At 36.2% G+C, this 20,936-nt stretch overlaps 1 long non-coding RNA gene across 1 annotated transcript in view; it reads right to left on the bottom strand.

The window, feature by feature from the left end:
- LOC140510566 (uncharacterized) overlaps positions 1 to 20,731 on the bottom strand; it is a 146,973-nt gene extending 126,242 nt beyond the window's left edge. Inside the window, exon 1 of the long non-coding RNA XR_011969288.1 lies at positions 20,651 to 20,731. This is a non-coding gene — a long non-coding RNA (uncharacterized lncRNA). The remainder of the gene's footprint in view (positions 1 to 20,650) is intronic.
- Between the last annotated feature and the right edge of the window lie 205 nt (positions 20,732 to 20,936).

Genomic DNA, 20,936 nt, shown 5'->3' with positions numbered 1-20,936 from the left:
CACTCATTCCCTCTCACCTCCTCCCTCTTCCCCTCCACTATAAAAGCCTTTTTTGCCTCTTTTATGTAAGATAATTTACCCCATTCTACCTCTTCCTCTTTCTCGCAGTACATTACTCTTTCACTGCTTAATTTTATTTTTTAGATATCATCCCTTCATATTCAACTCACACCAGTGCCCTTTGTCTATGTAGCTCCTTCTAATTACATAATAATAAGAAATGTCTTACTTGTTACAAATATCATCTTTCCATGTAGGAATATAAACAGTTTAACTTTAATAAGTCCCTTATGATTTTTCTTTCCTGCTTACATTTTCATGCTTCTCTTGAATGTTATACGTGAAAGTCAAATTTTCTATTTAGGTCTGGTCTTTTCTCAGAAATACATGAAATTCCTCTATCTCATTGAATGTCCATTTTCCCCCCTCATGAATTAACTCAGCTTTGCTGGGTAGGTGGAATGATGACTTATGTAGGTATGCATGTATGTAGGTATAGCATGTATGTATGTAGATATTTGAACTAGACCTACGATTTTATCATTTCTTTAGGTTACTCTCAGAGAGAAGATTCTCATCCTCAAGGTAGATTAGCATCTGTTCCACATCACTCAGATGCAGAATTTTCATGCTAGACAGGACGTGAATGAGCTATTCATGAGTTCATTGGTATAAGGAATTTCTACCATTGTCGATTCTCACCTTTTAAGTGTTGGAGAGTTTCTAGGAGCCCTATGAAGGTAAGTTGTGCTCAGTGATACACAGTCTGTATGTATCAGAAGCCACACCTGAGCCCAGGTGTTTCAGATTCTGAAGCCAATTCTCAGTCTCTATATTATGATAACTCTGAATGGCATATAAAAAAATATAGCACATGAATATAATGAAATATTATTGTGCTGTTAGGAATGATAAATCTGAATTTAGATGAGCAGAGGAAAATAAAGTGATATAGAGAGAACCGGACTAAGCTAAAATAATGTAAATTGCCAACTTGAGAGATAGCAAAACTGATCAATTATGATTAACTTTAGTATTGTACTGAATAAGAAATACAATCTTTTGATGTGTTAAATAATTGGTTCACTATTTTAAGGAATGTATTTCATGAGAGAAGTTGTTGATTTGGGGGGTGAGGTAGGGAAATATCTGCTACATTAAAACAACAATATTTTCTTGAAGGAAAAAAGACATTAACTTGAAGTCATTTAAATAAATAAATGCTTTAAAACGAAGAAAATAACATAATGACTATTACTTGCCCCCAAAGAGCTCATAATGTTGTGGAGACAAAATTATACAAATCAGAAAATTTTAGTGTGTACTTGAACTTCAACTTAAACCATGGACTACAGAACACAAGCATTATACAATTTGATGGAATAGTACAACCCTGAGGATTAGAGCATCCAATGAAGGGTCATAGTGGAAGCAATTTTTGGAAGGGAATTTGTAGTTTGGATATGCAGAGGAAAGAGGTCATTCCAATAGGGAGGGAAAACATGAGTCAGGATAAAGAGGGGAAAATATCTATCTAATATTTTCTTAGGCCACTGAGAAGACACAACTCATCAAAGCAGAGAATCTATGCTGGAGTTATATGGAAAATAGATTTAGTTAAATCCAGATTATAGAGAAACTGATATGACATGTGTAATCATAGAAATAATTTTTGCTAAAAAAGTCATAGAATCTTCAAATAGTCATTCATTTGAATACATTTATGCTGCATTTGGGAAATAATCTGACAGCTACTCTCTTGAGTTGTACATCATCATTTCAAAAGGGATATTAATGCATATGCTGCGTCCATTTCAGAACCTGAAATTAACCGATGTGCATTCTGGAGCAGTGTAAAATCCAACTGCAGTCTTAATATTTTAAATCATGAAACCCTTCGTGAGGAAACAAGACAGTATGTGTACGGGAGAATAAAACAATTCGTATCCAGGAAAAATGTACTCACTACAGTATTGCACTGTACAGAATACAGAGGGAGCTGAAAGTATTGTGAAGGTTTTCCAAACATTTGATAGAAGCTATAAATTAGTTGTGTTAATTAATCTTTGTTCAAATATACATATATGTATATATATACATACATATATGTGTGTTAATTAAATGGTAAAAGCAGGTGAAATTAATGTCTAGGCAAAATCTTCCTTCTAACACATATCTGATTTGTTTTTGTCATGGAAACTGTTACTAATGAAAGAGTACACAAAACACAGGTGTTCCACGTAAATGATAGTTTTACAGAGAAGTATGCTGATATTTAAGCTTTGGGAGAAATGCGGTTCATGGGTGTAAATACTTCAAATTATCACCTGGCTTGTTTGTTAGAAAAGAAAAGATTGCATGCTGTTTGGAGAAAACCTCAGTGGTACTATGATTCTAACACCTCCTCTCTGAAAAACAAATCCTTAACAACTTCCATCTAAAATGCTGCTGCTTTGTAATTAGAATGACCTAAGTGCATCTTATGTCTATGTGATAGTAGCCAAAATCAAATTCAAGAGGTCTAGAGTTTCTGGAAGAATTAAAATGCTTCCCTTGTTCCTAATTTTGGAAACTAGGGCTGATCTTTTGGTTGTTTTGTTGTGTTTTGTTTTTTGTTATTGTTGGGATGGCCCTTGAACAGAAACATGGCCTCTTGAAAGCAAGTAGACATGAATTTATTGCTATTATCCAAAATCTGATGAAGTATATGCTTGACAGTTATGAAGAACTCAATAAAATCATGCTGAGCACTGTTAGAAAGTGATGTTTCTTCTCATTTTTCTTTCTGACTTTAATTATATTTGAACTCTGGTGATTAGGGATCCCATTTATGAGGCAGCTTCAATGTTTGGGGGCTTCATACAACCAACATGCCATCTGTTAATGGGACTATCATCTTTTTCTTTCTGGATACCATATTTCTATTGTTGAAATGTTAATTTTTTGTAGCTTAATGCTGATTCATTAAACTTACATTCTACTAAAACCTTCCGGTCTTGGATTATATGAACTGGCATCTCTCATTTCAAATAGTGTTCAGTATTTGTTTTTGCTCCTTAGTTTAGGGCATTAAATTTATTCCCCATTAAATTATATTTATTTTCTTTCACTTTAGGATAGAGACTATTTTATTTTTGTCTTTGTATTCCTAGCATCTTGCACTGTATCTAGCACCTAGGAGGCAGCCAATAAAAAATGTGCTGATTTATTTACTCAAATATATCTTTGCCTTCTTTTATACTACTTATCATTAAATTCTTGTCAGTTATGTGTTGTGGTCTACTCATGCTCACCACATGCTTTACACTGCCCTTTGGGTGATGCTCAGCTTTGATTCTCCAAACAGTATAGTGTTCCAGGAATGACTCATAGTCAGAAAACTTCAGTGGAACAATATTGGCAGCAGGGTGCGAATAGTAATAGAGGTTGCAAGTACAATTTTATGTCCTTTTGTTCCTATAGTTTTTCAATAATACAATGTGGGACATATTGCAAGATGGTGATCACAAGGAAGAATCACTGTAAGTCATCCTAAAAAAATCTTTGAACAAGAAAAAATGCAAAAATAGGACGAGTTCAGATATACTTATTTAAATAAGTGTGAAGTCTACTGATTCCTTTAGCACATGCTTCTACTTTTAATTTTCCTAATTTCCTGTGAAAGTGGAGGATTCTATAAACTAAGTCCATGACATATGATAAAAATAGATCCTCATGAGTTTGAGACTTCACAGACCCTTTTGTAGTTAAATATGATTTGGGGTTGTGCACACGATGAAGAACATCAAGGAAATAGAATGTAATATAAGGAAAATTTAGGCATGAGTGCTCAAAGAGATAATACTATGAAAATATGAATTAGGCTTCAATTTTTTCCACTTTAGAGATTCACCATTTAAAGTATGCATTCAAAGAAGTGGAAATCACTTTTGTAAATGACTTTAGAACTGGTTTAGTCCAGTGGAAAATATTTAGATTATTATCCAGTGGAAATATTGCTGATTGAAGGGTCTGTGCTTTTTTTAAAATATATAAGTATGTAGGCAAGAATAACCACTGATTCTGGCTTTCTCATTCTTGGGACCCTCAACTGTACTCTGCCAATTCTTACCTGAAATCTAAGTGAAGCCACAATGGCAATAAATATAAAATCTTACATTTAACATTTTTTAAAAAATCAGTTTCATGAGTAAAATATGGGAGAGGCATTGTTAGTATTTCACCAAGAAAAGATGAAGGTATTTTAACAGAATCCAAATTCAATATGACTCACAAATGTAAGGTGGCAGCCATAATAATGATGATATTGACCATGTATAATTTGGAACCACACTGAGAGGCATAAGTTCTAGGAATAAGAATTATAGTCCTTTTGTACTCTGCCCTGGTCAAACTACACATGAAGTATTGTGTTCAGTTTTGGGCAACCCAGTTTGTGAAGGACCCTAATAAGCACACCCAGAAAAGAATAATTAGGACAGTGAAGGGTTTTGTATAACTTCACATGCATAACTGATAACATAGTTTGTCTTTTCAATGGATTGGAGCAGTAAGGGAAGGAGGGCGAGAGAAAATTTGGAAGTCAAATATTTCTTTTAATCAAAGTTAAAACATTTTACATGTAAATGGGAAATAGCTAACAAAATATATTTTTTTAAATGCAGCCTATCTAAAGCATGGTTATGACAATCAGAATACTGATCTCTAACATCACATAATCCTTGAATGCTAAAATTTAATTTCTGCTATATTGTTTTGAAAATCTGTATGGGCTAATTTCCTCCTTTTGGCAACGAGGGCAGTTTCAGAGGAAAAGTCAATACTCCATTAGATATGGTCAGTGTGTCCGGGGTTTTGCTTAATTTTAAAAAAAAAGCAGTGGTTTGTGCTTGCTTCCCTTACATGTCAACAACACTAACAACAAATACAGTGGATGAATGTCTACAAAAAGACCGAGATTTACAAGAAACCGAGAACCTGAAGAGTCCGATCTTAGAAAGAAGAATTAAGCAAGCACCAGTAAAAACAAACCCTTAGAGTGGAACTCAAGGTGAAACTAAATATTTAAAGAATAAATAACTTGAATGTTTCAAAAGTTCTTCATAATATAGAGAAATTAGGCTTTTTATCAAACTCTTATGAGGAGACAAATATAGTTCTCATATCAAATCGTGGAATAATAAAGCAGATAAAGAAAACTATAGGATAACTCAAAAATATTAAATAATATATCAGCACAAAGGTAATAGGGATATTTTAAAATATATAATTCAATTCAGAAAGCACATATTAAGTATCTACTATGAGTGCAAGATTCTGGGGGTTCACTATGACCAAGTGGGTTTTATACCTGGAATCCAAAAATGTATCAATTTTTGGAAAATTACAAATACAATCGAATATATTAATCATAAAAATAATACTAATATTTAGATGTCATTAGTTACATATAAATATGTGTTTATATATATATAAACATTGATAGCTTATTATTGATAGTACCATATAGTGTAGTTTCTCTGCTGCAGTGTGATTACCATCCCAACTGTTTTGGATCAATTGAGTCACTTAGTTTCTCCCTGTCTGGCCCATTCTGCAGCTCCTCACAGCTCCTATTAGATTGGGTGGCCCCTGACATCAGTCCCTGTAGGCAGTTCCCAGCCTCTCCTGGTTTATTTTGCTTCTTCTTTGAAACTCCCAGAAAATGGTGTTACCTGCCCTTTTTGCCAGAGGCTTGATCTCTCTATGGAGAGAGGAGTGTTTCAGAGTTTCTTCTGTCATAGTAAGATACATAGTGTCTTCTATATGCCTCGAATGCAATCAGACTAGAGTGTCTCTCCTCTTTTCTTTTTTCACAATACTTTCTGCCAGTTTCTTACAGAACCTCACACAGTTCCCAGTAGTCAGGGATATGCCTGAGTTAGAGGCAGTATGGATTTGTAGACAGAATGCTGGAGTTAGGAAGCCATGAGTCCAAATTTCCCCTCAGACACTTAATAGTTGTATTATCCCCTACAAGTCCCTTAACCCCCCACAGTGCCTCAGTTTCTTCATCTTTAAAATGAGAGGGACTTAGAGAAATGGATCTAAGTTCCCATCTAGCTCTAAATCTATGAACCTATGATCCTCTACCTAACTTTATTATCTGGCATCCCAGGCTCCATGCTCCTGCTGAGTGTGTTTCCTGCCCATGTTAGTATTTCCTTTAGGTCTAGAACCTTGATTTTAAAAATCCAGACCTGGATTCAATTTGTCCTAGATTCCCAGGAGGTCCTCTAAGCTATGGCCACCTAGGCTGATTATTGCAATTACCCTGGCCTATTTATTGCCATTTTTAGAGCAGAATGGCAGAGTCCACAAATTTCCACCATACCCACAATGTTCTCTGCAAGACAATTTTTTTTTTTACATTGTGATTAGATTAATGTCTGCTCTAGGTACAAAATTCTGTTATCTATGTTTCAACTGTCAAATTCACACTTCAGAGGCACCCTTTCACCTTGTAGAATTGTCACCTAGTTTTGAACAGGCTAACTCCGCATCAGTGTTCAGATATATCAGTGCAACAAGGAGTGTTCATTTGGCCAGCTTTAAATCAATCAGTATTGCCACATTATTTCTAGGAATGCTTTGTAAAACTTGATACTGACTATATCTTTATTTTCATTTTATATTCAGTCTGAAATAGTCTAATGGGCCCTTTCTGGGTCTCTCAATTAGGCAATGACAATGATCCAAATAGGTGAGAAATCCTCTGAAGTGTATCAGATTGGTTCACTAAATGCAAAAATAGCCTACACAAGGGTATACTTGAGGGGCTTATAGTTATGATAGAACCAATATCTATTAATATCTAGTGCAAATTAATGCTGGATTATGAATTAGGATGGAACTAATCCCTAGGGCCCATATAAAAACCCTCAGACTTGAAGCCTGAAGCCAGGAATAGTTGATTCTAGGAGATTCTTCAAATTACATGTGAAGTAGATAAGGATTCATTTTAAATCTGACCAGATTCACACAAAGAAATATTTAATTTTAGGATTCCATTTAAACAGTGCATTGATCTTATGGCAGGGGACACTGTAATATCATTATGAGTGTCCTATTCAACTTTGCCCCATGACTTCATAGTAGTTTGGAATTGGAGTTGCTTTGTACTTAGCAAATGGCATGAGTGACTTGCCAAGGGCTACATAGCTATGAAGTGTCTGCCATCACATTTGAACTCCAATCTTCTGGCCTCTAGCTAGTGCTCTATCCCCTCATGCCACAATTCAAATGGAAACCAAGTATTTGTTTTATTGGACTCAAAGCTCAATAACAGTGTCACTTGGCAGATTTCTTTTTACTCAACTTATTTTTATAGCTTTGTGAGTTAATATTGTTCATGTCCTTTGGTTATCTTTATGTTCCAGTTTTATAAGAGTTTGTATGCCAAACTAGTGGATATAGTTTCAGGTCTGAAGTCAGGAAGATTCTTTCTAAGTTTAAATCTGGTCTCAGACACGTCCTGGCTGTTTGACCCTGGGCAAGTCACTTAACCCCATTTGCTTCAGTTTCCTCATCTGTAAAGTGAGTTGGAAATGGTAAACCATTCTAGTATCTTTGCTTAAGAAAACTCCAAATGGGGTCACAAATTGTCAGACAAATTGTCAGATAAATAAATGAACAAAGTGTGTGGTTTGAGAAGCCCATAGTCAAAATAAATTATATTTAAAAGATGAATTTTAAGTGAGTTTAAAGCATCACACTGAGCACACATCAGTAAAACGGAAAAAAGTCTCTAGAAAATGAAATACCATGCGCTGATTCAATTATAAAGTGAGAAAGTAAAATGTGAATGCTTTAGGAAAGCAGTAGCAAATTCTGGTACCCTTATGAAGCATCAAATCATTAAGAAAAGTGCATTGTTTAAAATTGGCTCAGACACCTAAAACACATTTGTGGTTAGAGTCGAAATGAGCTAGGCATTTGCAAGGGAGCTTGATGACAGCACACTCAGCTTTGTCATTCAGTGAAGTGTCACATTGTGAATTGGATGGGGGCAATGCATCAGATAGAGGCCACAAATCTCCTAAAATGTACCAAAATGCCTCATGTCATATGAAAGTCTCTGACACAAGCTACATTTTGGGGGTTCATTTATACAATATCTCTCAGGGTTCCTTCCTCCTCCCCACCATGTGGATTAGGCTAGTTTTTTCCCTACAAGACAACAAAGCTGTCCACAGTTCCACTACAATTTGACACACGTGTTCCTAAAAATCACCATTGTGCCAAATCACTCAATAAAATCTACAGAACTAATGTTGAAAATGGAGTTAGGACCACAACATTCAAAAATGCTCTTAATAACACATTAAAAAAAATAGATAGGACCTTAATAAAAATTGCAGCAGTTTTATACATGTTTTATTCAGTGACACATTAAAAAAATACAGGATCCCAATTTAAAAAAAAATAGTATAGTTTTATGCATGTTAATTGGTTAATAAATATATGCTACCATAAATAGTGATTGGCCTGCAACCTTACTGCACAAGCAATTTGGGAAGGAATAGTACTCTGGAGGCTGTGGTTGAAGAAGGTGGGATTGGGATAGACTAGCTCTCCTGCTTCCTAGTATCAATAAAATTAGAACAAATTTGTATTTTTGAAACATGAATTATAAAAAAAAAACTGACTGTACTTTATTTGTCAAGGGGTGGAACAAAGGTCAAGCTGTACCACCCCTGATACAGAATCTTGGTGGCTTCTGATTTTGTTGACATGGTATCCTGGTCACCTGAGGGAATAAAAAGACACGTCCACCTAGAGCCAGGGTCCTTTAAACTTGACAGATGTGCTAATAATACCTCTTGAGTCATTATATTCTGACCTGGCAACAATATGAGTATCGTTTGGGTACAGTCTTGCCCCTAAAAATACGGAACTAAAACTTAAATTGACTTTAGCATTTATAGTATTATAAGGAGGCATTTTCCTGTTGTCTGTTGTTCTATAGAGTGTGAGAGGGAAAAAAGAAATCTTCAAATGAGAATAAATCCTCACAAAAGATTATTGATCTGGGAAATACCTTTAACCTGTACTAACAATAATACCTCAGAAGAAACTCAAAGATTTCTATAGACCAGTAGTGTCAAACTCAAATAGAAAGAGAGGCCATTAACAATTACATAAGGATTCTCTGTTACATAAGGATACATATTAACTTAGAAAACTACAAATTAGCATTATCTATGTTTTAGTGTATCTTTATTAATTTTGTTAAATATTTTCTAATTACATTTTAATCTTGTTCAGTTGGTAATGTTGTGTGGCCATAATGCAACCCCTGGGAGCATTTGGTGCCTATGCTGTACACTTTCTGAGTAACTACTACAGAATGTAATAGATGGTAGTAGTCCAGCGCTACTTAAAGTCAAGAAATACTAGATGAAAACAAAAGACCTAAGAGCAAAACTGAAAATGGACAGATTCTAAAATGTGGAGAGCAGGGAAAAATCTTAAGTGACTTCCGTTTGCTATGTGCAACATTTCCATTTATGCGATCAGACAGTAACTACTACTTATGTTCAAAACGCAAGCTGTTCTCCCTCTTGGAAGAGTAGCGGGTTCAAGGAATGCCTCTATACTATCCAAATTGTAAGGAAAGTTAAATGTTTCCTTAAAATGGGATAGAAAGGCTTCAGTGATAAAGCAGGGGATGGGGATGCAGGAAAGGAAAAAAAAAACCCAGAGGAATTCTGAACTGTATCAAAAAACTGGTGGAAGGAAAAATACAACACAAAGGAAAAACTAAAGGGCTACTTTTTTTAGAAGAGCAACCTGAAAAAAAGGCAAAAGACAGCTCCTGCCCTCATGCTGATACATGCCAGAAAGAAAGGAAATGAGGCTCTGAGAAGATCTAATGAGCCTTAAAGAAAACTAAAAATTCTGAGAAGGCATTTCAGGCATAGGGAATAACCAGGACAAAATCACAGAAGGAGGAGACTCAGTATTATGTGTAAGGAGCAATTAAAAGGCCACTTTGGCTGGACTCCTGTATCTGTGGACAAACAGATTTGGAAAAATAGCTTGGAGCCAGGTTGTGAAATGTGACACAGAGAAATTTGTATTACCTTCGGGTAATAGAGACCCCCTGTAGTTTACTGAGCAGAGGAATGGCATTGGTCAGATTTACACTTCAGGAAAATTGGTGTAGTGGGGGAGATCTGAAGAAGGTAGATGAATTAGGAGGCTATTACAACATTTCAGGCAAGGGGTAATGAGGGCATGAGCTAGATTAGCTGTCTCTCAACAAAACATATTAAAAGGCAGGAGCAAATGTAAGAAATATTATGGAGGTAGAAACTACAAAATTTTGGTAATTGGGACGATATGTGGGGCGAGTGAGAATGAGGTGCACAAAACAAAACCAAGGTTTCACATCTGGATGATCAGAAAGGAAAAGTTGAAATAATAGGGATGTTCAAAAATGGAGCCAATTTGTGGGAAAATAAATTCACTTTTGAACATATATTTGAAATGTCTCATGTACCGCTAGTTCAAAATTTCTAATAAGTTGTTAATGATATGGGCCTGAAGCTCAGGAGTGAAACTAAGGGTGAAAAATGAATCTGACAGACATTAGCATACAGGTCACCATTAAATCCATGTGAGGTGGCCATCAAGAGAGAAGCACTAGAGAGAAGAGGGACCAGGACAGATACTTGGGGATACTCAAGGTAGGGAACACCTGGTAGATCGTAAGCTAGCAAAAGAGAACTAGGACAGGTGGAAGGAGAACCAAGAGACAAGTGTCAAACAATTGGGAAAGGAGAAAGTTTATTAGAGGAGAGGGTGACCAATAATGTCCAGTGCTACTTAAAGTCAAGAAAGTATAAGAAATCTAAAGATTCAATAAAAAAATATGAAAAACTTAAAGAAGTGGCTTGTAAAAGTCCTCATCAGATTTTCTATATATTACTAACTAAATCCAGTGAGAGAAGATAGAGGGGTTAAATTCAAAGTAACTACAAAATTCATAAAATATCAGATTAACTTACTGACATATACTTAGAACTTAGAGGACTACAACTACACTTTCATCATAAAAAGAAAAATTATATAACTGAACAGATTTGTATAGGATATAACTATATAATAAGAACAACAGTAGTATCTATAGTGATTTGCAGATTTCTTTGAACTTATATAAAGTGAATTAACTGGAACCCAATTGACAATACATATTTTATATAATATATGTATATATATATATGTATATATATATATACATATATATATATATATATATATATATATATATAATGGACACCAGCACTCAAAGGCTCATATCAAAGTTACAGCCAATCTTAAATCCAGGAATCAGTATTTGTTAAGTGACAGTGATGTCAAAAGAAATCAATAAAACTTTTTAAAGGAGATAGAGAAATGTGGGCTAGAAAACTGCCTAGTTAAGTCAGTTTGGAACTGATTAATGGTCAGATAAAAAGAATAATTATACTAGCTCAATGGCAACTTGGAATAAGATCTCTTATGGATTTCCATAAGGATGAGTGCTTGGTATTGTGCTCTTTAATGCCTTTATCAATGACTTGGATAAAGCGATAGACAGCACACATCTCATATTTGGAGATTACACAAAGCTTAAACAGATGGTTAAGATAATGGATGATAGTATACCTTAAAGTTAAAAGTCAGTGGTGGGATGGGGGGGAGGGGATAGAGAAAGGGGTGAGGGAAAGTTCAAATGAATCATGTAATTAGAAGGGGAATAAATTATTGGTACCTACGTCCAGTTCTGAAGTGATCAGCAAATTTTTGAAATGATGAGTGGCATATCTGTTCTTTGCCCTTACTCAATTTTACAGCAACATTTGGTAATCATGAGACTTCCAAATAGCATATATTGTGCTTTAATTAGCTTCTCCATTTTGTTATGACAGATAGCTAGGTGGCAAAATGGATGGAGCACTGGACCTGGAATTGGGAAGAACTAAATTCAAATTCAACCTTTGACACTTACTAGCTACATGACACTGGGCAACTCATTTAACCTTTGCTTCCTCAGTTTCCCTTTCTGTAAAATGGGAATAATACTAACATCTATCGCCAAGGGTGGTTATGAGGATAAAAGGAGACTGTTCATAATATGCTTAACAAATTTTAAAGCACTATATAACTGCTAGCAAGTACTAGTAGTAGTAATAGTAGTAGTAGTAGTAGTAGTAGTAGTAGTAGTAGTAGTAGTATCTCTTTCTATATATGAATATTTTGTGCTTAGATTTCCCATTATAAATCTAACTTCCATTCTAAAACATGTTTTATTGAAGACCTGCATACCCATATACATATGGTCTAATATCCAATGCTAGTAAAACCTGTTTATTTAGTTAGGTATTGTCCACCTCACTATGGTAATCAAAGATAGAAAGAATCTCATTCCTACTATTGGTCAAAAGATTGATGTATACTCTGAAAATAGGCCTAAGATGCAGTTAATATTGGGACAAACAGCTCAGGATGGGGGGAAAGAAGCTTTATAAAGTCTGACTAATTATTGCTATTATCAGAGGTCTGGGCTAGTATCCTCACAGCTATTTCTTCTACTTTTGAGGTTCTTAACTTTTATTTGTGTCATGGACTTTTTGAAGTCCTTGAAACCTATGGATTCCTTCTAAGAATAATATTTTAAATGTGAGAAACCAACATACAAATGAAACTAATTTTATTTAAACACAGCTATAAAATTATTAAAAAACAAATTTGTGAATCTCAGTTTAAGAACCCCTGAATAAAACTATGAAAAGAATAGATAACAAAGTACAAAATCTCAGAAGTTAATTTAAAAGTCGCAAGATACTCCCACCCCAATGCAAAATACTCCCACCTTATTGAACATCTTCCTGCATCAACCAGAGTTCTTCATCTTAGATTCCAGGAATGGTAATCTAACTGATATAGTTTCAAGGCCTATCTATCATTTAAATACTCATCATCTTAAGGTCATCTTCAAGTAGTATCTCCCTTTCCCAAACGCTGAGGAAATACTCTCATAACATCCTCAGACTAAAGGGACAGTCAGAATTCCAAAAGCTCTCTTCACAGCTTAGGGCATTGGGATGAAATGAGTAAAATTTAATAGGAATAAATGTAACAAATTCCTTGGATTCCAAATACAAATCTCACAAGCACCAGGTGGAAATAAATGTTTAGAAAAGTTCATGTGAAAAAGGTCTAGAGGAGTTCTGATTAAGATGGTCATGTCACAAGTCCTACAGGAGCCCAGGCTGCTCCACCTTCATAAACACTCCAGAAAGATGTAAAAGGATACCTAATGGAACAACGATCAAGAATACAAAATAAAAACACCAGTAAGCTCCTCCATTCAGTCTAAGACTATAGGTGAAAGCCCACATGCTAGGGAAAGCAGAAGTCAGCACAAATTCCAGGTAACAGGGCCAAATGCCAGCAGGACAGGATCTTAGCCATGGCCTGTTGATACAGCAGTGGGAGAAAATTCTATTTCCAGGTAGAACACTGTGTAGAGAGAAAGTCCAGGCAGTGCAAACTTCAGAACGTTCTCAAGCCACAGCAGGAGACCAGGCCAGCTCAGTGCCTAAGTATATGTGATGGGGGCCTTGGAGAGACAACCATGATCTCTCCAAAATCTGATTATCACCAATCAGGGCCTTGGTAAGGAATGCAATCAATTCTCTATTGAGAATTATGCATATGGATTAATGAGAAAATCCCAAGAGAGAGAGAGAGAAAGAGAGAGAGAGAGAGAGAGAGAGAGAGAGAGAGAGAGAGAGAGAGAGAGAGGAGAGGGAGAGGGACAGAGAGAGAGGGAAAGAGAGACAGGAAGACAGAGACACAGAGAGACAGACACAGAGAGAGAGGGAGAGAGAGAGAGGGAGGGAAACAGAGAGAGGGAGAGAGAGACAGAGACCCAGGGAGAGAGACAGAGACATGAAGAGAGAAAGACAGACAGACAGACACAGAGAAGGGTACAGAAATATTTAACTCCATAATGTTGTTCATAACAGTAAGAATGCTGGTACACCAGACAAAGAAGAGAGCCGAAAACTCACAGTCACTTTACGTCAAAGAGACAGAACAATTTCTTAAACATTTCTGCAGGACAATAAGCCAGCTAAAGAGCCATGGAAGACCAGCTAATAGATTCATTATAGGCAAGACAGCTTATAAAAAAAAATATTGTGTGACTCAAGTAACAAGGTGACAGAAAATCCAGGCATCTAAAAGACTGGATCTCATGAGACCACAAAAAACTGGATGAGGAGATAAAGGTAGAACAAGAAAGTGATCCGGCTCTTTAGATATAGATGTCAACAGTGATCATGAAGTGCTCATATCTGTTCAGTGAGTCAACTCACAATCACTACAGGAGATCATAACTCTGAATTTCATTGGATAAAAAACTCCTAGGGAAAGTAACTATCTCTACCCAGGATGGTTGGCAACTTCACTACAAGTTTTTGGTCTTAGAGAGTGGGCTAGATCATTGAAAGGTTAAATAGCTTACTTAGAGTCACACAGCAAGTATTGCCACAGAGACAGCACTTGAACCCAGATCTAGTTTCAAAGTTATTCTCTCAATCCACTTATACCTTGCTTCCTCCAAGACACAATTTGAATATGAATATAATTCTTTTGTTAATTATATATACATAAGCCATACATACAGGTTGTCATCCCCATGTTATTCCATGTAAGACTGAACAAATTTAAATCTTTCCTGATATAGATGGTCGAACTGTTTTTAATAACTTTAAATAAAGCAAAATGACCTTATCATATAACTCTTTCACTTAATACATGATCCAAAGGCTGAGATCCCAAGTGTCATCATTGAATAAGTTCCTTGAGGACAGCAACTGACTTACTCTTTACCTAAATCTGTATCTCCATCACTTAGCACAGTGCCTAGCACATAGAGGAAGCACTATTTGTTGCCTCTGCTTGCCTTAAAGCAGGCCTGTACAATATATCAGCCCACCAAAGTATTTCAGGTGCTCCCCTAAAATGCAGGGATGCCACTACACACTCTCCAGTTTGCCACGTGACCTGCAACACCAAACCATCATCAATCTGTCTGTAGTCTAACCTATTTGCACCCTGAAGATGTTTAAAAGCTGTGCAGATCTGTCTTAAAGAAAATATCTGGGATTTTGCACACATAAATGTATGTACAATCAATTTATATTACATTTTTTGCTTACTGATTGTTTACTTTTAAAAAGATATAAATGCACAATTTCATGAATTTTCTCACAGGTCATAATTATTTTCCCTACATTTCAGAATGATATGTCCTTGTCTATAAGACTAAAAAGTGCTTTGTACCAGACGATTAAATAACCCAGAGAGTACAGAAACAAAGTATACACCATAAAAGCGTAGTAACTTCAAAGTCTCTTTTCCTTCTTTTTGTCTCCTTTTCTTGGAAATAAGGACGCATCTCAAAGTTCTGATGATTCTATTGCTAATGATTTCCCTCAAGGTATATGAGTTTTAGAATAAGTTTGATGTAAAATAAAATACCATAATGACTAGTGCAGCATATAGTGAACTAGGAGACTGTTTCCTAAAACTTAAAAAGCCGGATAGGCCTAAGATCTAAAGAACTACCTAAAGGTTAAGAAAAAAAATACCCTTTAAAGAGCTTTGTTGAATATGACCATAAAACAAGCAGCAAAGTGTAAAGAACAAAATGACTATAAAGATATAATGACATATCCATGATCTTAAAAAAGAGTCACCAATAAATCTTCCAGGACTGTTGTCTAATTTAAATGTGAAACTTTCTAAAGTCTTATAATGGAATGCTGTACTATCAGCTTAAAGAACGGTTTCATACTTTATGGGATGAATTAAAGTGAAAAATGTTGGGGAAAAAAATCTATTTTCCAAAGTGTACCTCATTTTCACAGGGAAAAGCAGCTATCATCTATTTCAGCTAAAACTGATGGTTTTTGTGAACGTGGGTATTTATTCACTATATCAACACAGGTCACAACCTACAACCACACCTTTATTGAAAGTGTCTGGGTATTGCTGTTGTCAAAAAAAGAAGTGTCATCTGGTAAGCAACCCTGTGCTTATGAGTCCTTCAAAATTAGTATACTGGTCAAGTAATAAATGTAATTGACCTCATATAATGAACCCTTTCCAATTTGGTAGAACCTACAAAGAACTTGCATTCATTCCTCTCAGTGGTACCACCTTTTCCAGGACCAGGTTTGATTCTTTACCAAATATTATGAAAATAGAAATGTGACCAGAATCAAGGTGATTTATGTTTGTTTTAAGATGATGCCCACTAAAGATACAATTCAGCAATCACATGACAACTCAACAAAAAATAGGCCACAATTTTCAGGTAAAGTTGGATGACATCATTCTAAAGTTCATATGGCACAATGAGGTGTTTGTGAAATACATTACAAATATGATCCCATTTTACCCTCACAACTTTGTGAGGTAGGGATTATTATTAATTTTATAGATGAGGAAACTAATGCACAAAAAGGTTAGGTGACCTGCCAAAGGTCACAGAGATACTTATTAGTATCTGAGGTGGGATTTTTACTCAAGGCTTGTATTCTCGGTCCAGCATTTGTATCGCCAAGGCAATGTTCACAACACCAGTGGTGACTATGAATATGCCAGCGTTGTTCTCAGTTGCAAAGTACAAAAGACTCTCCATAGAGAAGACAGAAGAAAAACATTTATTCAGCACCAAAAATCCAAATCTCAAAACTAGAAAGCCAAATTAGTCATAGTGGCCAAGAAGTCAATACACATTAGCAGTGCAAGGGACAAAGGCATTCCCAAACCTTCCCCCCACCTCTTGCTGGGACCTTCCCACAAACAAACAAATAATCAGGAGCCTAGCCATGCCTGCTTTCCCGTGTCCTTCCCAGCTCTGACTAGCCTGACAAACTTCCTCCCAGATCTGCTTCACCCTTCCTGTTCTATCTATTCAGCAAGCTCCTCCCATCACATACGACTTAGGATTCCAAATGATTTAAGCAGATCACATGGGCCTATTAAAGAATGGGAAAGATTTTCCCATTTAAATTGTCATTACAGCATTCTGTCTATTGTGCCATCTAGCTGCCTCACTTGTGAAACTTTTGTTAGTAGTACTGATAAATAATAGCTTATAAATATATAGCACTTAGTTACAAAAATGCTTTATATATCTTGTCTCATTTGATCCTCATAAAAATAAAGAAAAGCTACTAGACATCTACTCCAAATAAGACAACAAAAAAATTATTGCAACACTTTTTGTAGTAGCAAAGAACTAGAAACAAAGTAGGTACCCAATATTTGGCTAAATAAGTTGTGGCATATGAATGGAATGGAATATTACTGTGCTATTAAGAAAAGATTAATATAATAAATGTATGCAAGTTCTGGAATTGATACAAAGTGAAGTAAAGCACACATAATTCCAATAAGTCAAGTCAACAAGCATTTATTAGGCACCTGATATCTATCACACACTGTACTAAGCCCTGAGGTTACAAAGAAAGGCATGCCTCAAAAAAGACCCTGCTCTCAAGGATCTCAAAATCTAATGGGGGAGACAACATGAAAATAACTGTACAAACAAGATACCTGCAGGAAAAACTAGAATTGGTCTCAGATGGAGAACACTAGCATAAAAGGATATCGGAAAAGGCTCTCTGTAAAAGATGGGATTTTATGTGGGACTTGAGGAAGCCAGGGAATCCAGGAGACAGAGATGAGGAATGACAGTGAGAATTCCAGGAATGGGGGGCAGTGGGTGAAAAATGTCCAAATTCAGCAGATGGAGCATCTTGTGGAATGAATAGTAATAAAGTCAATGTCACCAGAGCACAGAGCATATAGTAAAGGGAGAGAGATATAGGAAAACTGGAAAGCTAGCAAGGGGCCAAGTTATCAAGGACTTTTAACACTAATCAAAGTCTTTAAAATTAATCCTAGAGGAAATAAGGACCCACTGGAGTTTATTGAATTGAGTGGTGATGTAGCTAGACCTATACTTTAGGAAAATCAATTTGACAGCTAAATGGAGGAAGGACTGGGATGGGAAAAGACTTGAAGCAGGGAGATCAACCAAAAGGTAATTGCAATAGTTCAAATGTGAAGTAATGAGGGTGTGCATCAAAGTGAAGGCAGTATCAGAGGAGACAAAGGGAAATATACAAGAGATATTAGGAAAGCAGAATCAACAGGACTTGGCAACAGATCGATTATGTAGAGGAATGAGAGAGTTAAGAGTCAAGGATGACACCTAGTCTGTGACTGGGAATATGGTGATGCCCACAACAGTATTAGGGAAGTGAAAAAGAGAGAAAGGTTTATGGGGGAATGAAATCAGTTCAGTTTTGTATATGTTGAATTTATGATGTCTCTGAGATGTCCAGTTCAAGATATCCAGTATGTAGTTGGAGATGGGATATCAGAGAGCTGGTGGGAGATTAAGGTTGCATAAGTAGAGCTGCGAATTATCAGCACAGACATGACAACTGAATCAATGAGAACTGACAAGAACACTAATAGTATAGAGGGAGAAGTGATAAGGACCAAGGACAGAGCCTTGGAATACAACTGAGATCAGTGGGCATTAGTGGATGAAGATAGAGCAATGGAAATGGAGAGAACAGCAACTAAAAGCCATCAAAACCAAATTCATTGAAATTATTTATGACTGAACTTAGCCCCAAAGAGGAGATATGTGAAGACAGTGCCTCCCATGTATTTGCCGAGGAAAGGGATGGGAGGAATTGGTGTGGAATACTGTGTCATATTTTTTCAACATGGTGGCTGGTTTTACTGAATTTTTTTTACCCCTCTATTTTTTGTTCTAAGATATTGCTTTTGAGAGGAGCAAAATGGGAAATTTAGGTTACATGTAAACAAAAATATATTAATACAATTTTTTAATTGTGTGAAGAAGTGGAAATTCAAAGGGAATGATTTGCCCTATGTCACACTTCCATGAGGGCAAAAGTCAAATCTAAGCCTTATGGTTCTATAATATGTTCTTCCACTATATCCATGCTGCTAAAAATTATTTTTCCATTAACTAGTTACATTTTCTTCCCTAAATGTCCTTCTAAAATGTCTTATAACACAAAACCAAGAACATTGTTTCCTCTATGTCCTCCACTAACATGTAGCTCACACTGGTCTTTTATGGGTGGTTTTGTCTTGGGATTAAAAAAAGAAAGCAACCCTGGCAATAAACATTTAGAAGATTGTTTTAGATGATTGGATTAAAAATGCTATGTAAATACCAAAGTATTACATGATATTATGACTTAATATTGACAATCAAACAAATTTATTCTCGTAGACAATACCAAAATATTTCCATGTGCGTCCATCTCAGTTAAATGTGTGATAGTTTACAATCACCCGATTAACTCCTGGGTTTTATGGGGATAGAGAGAGGATTTTTTGGGGGTCTAAAATTTTGTCATAGGGAGAAAATATTTGGTATAGAAATTTCCTCTAGTCAGATACATAGCCCATGAATGAATGAATGGTATATTTATTACACACTTATTAGATGTTGTATCGGCAAAGCAATATTCGCAGCACTGGTGGTGCCCGTGAATATGCCAGCATAGTTCTCAATCACAAAGTCTGTTATCAGACTTTCCATATGGAAGGCAAAAGAAAAAAAAAAAACACCTATTTGGACACCAAAAAACCAAATCCCAGAACCAGAAGGCAAAATCTGTCATAGTAACCAAGAAGTCAACACAGATTGTCACCGCAGGGGGCAAAGCCATTCCTAAGCCTCCCTCACCCTGCTGGGACCTTCCCACAAACAAACAAACACTCAGGAGTCTAAGCTGTGCCTGCCTGCCTGCCTGTGTCCTTCCCAGCTCTGACTAATCTGACTAACTTTCTTTCAGCTCTGCTCCACCCTTCCTGTTCCACCATTCACCAACGTCCTCCTACCACATGTGACTTAGGCTTCCATGTGATCCAAGCAGGTCACATGGATCTATTAATGAATGGGAAAGATTTTCCCATTTACATCACCATTACAGATGTCTAGCACAGTATTAAGCACTGAAGATAGTAACAGAAAAGGGAGAGTGTCCCCTAAAGAGCTTACATTCTAATTAGAAGAGACAACATTTACAAAGGTCTAGCTCTAGGGCAGGTGAAAAGGTTCACTAAGTCCTTGGGTTGTAGATAATGTATCAGATGCCAAGGCACACAGGTTTGAGAGAGTGGTGACAAGGCAAATTATGAAGTCCAGTCATTCATCATCTTACCAGAAATCATAACTGGCAACTATTTGCTTATCTAAATGGTGTGAATGGACAAAAACCTAACCTAAAAATTTTGAAGGAGGCAATGGATTCAAAGTTTAGGTTAATTTGGAGCTCTGAGTTATCTTTCATAGGGATAGAAATGGCGAGTCAACATCCATTCCAAAGAAGTCATCTAGCACTTGGAAGTGTGGGCTGTGCAAGAAAAATACTGGCTTCCCATTGTACTCATTTCTGTTGGACCCTCCAGCCACTCAGTGGGATTTATCATCCGTACCTCGTATAGCCTTAGGAAATTGCCTTGGATACTAAGAAATTTAATGACTTACCCATAATCACACAGACATTTATTTCATCAGTATAGTTTACTGTAGAAGACTCATCCACTCTATCTCCTATGGAGAGTTACATCACAGACATCATTTTGCTGTTGTGTTCCATTGGAACTTAGCGGGGGTAGGGTGTATTGTCTCCACTGCACAGAGCAAACCTTCTTTCTAAAGAGCCTTGTGTCCTGACTTTCAAGGTCCTTTCCCTTACCACACATATCTTTCTTTCACCAGGCACCAGAATCTCTAGTTATAATTCTGAATATCGATATGAAACTTTTTCTTT

The sequence above is a fragment of the Notamacropus eugenii genome, chromosome 6, assembly GCF_028372415.1.
Source record: "Notamacropus eugenii isolate mMacEug1 chromosome 6, mMacEug1.pri_v2, whole genome shotgun sequence".
In the NCBI taxonomy this organism is placed as follows: Eukaryota; Metazoa; Chordata; class Mammalia; order Diprotodontia; family Macropodidae; genus Notamacropus; species Notamacropus eugenii.
This window is presented reverse-complemented; position numbering and strand designations above follow the sequence as displayed.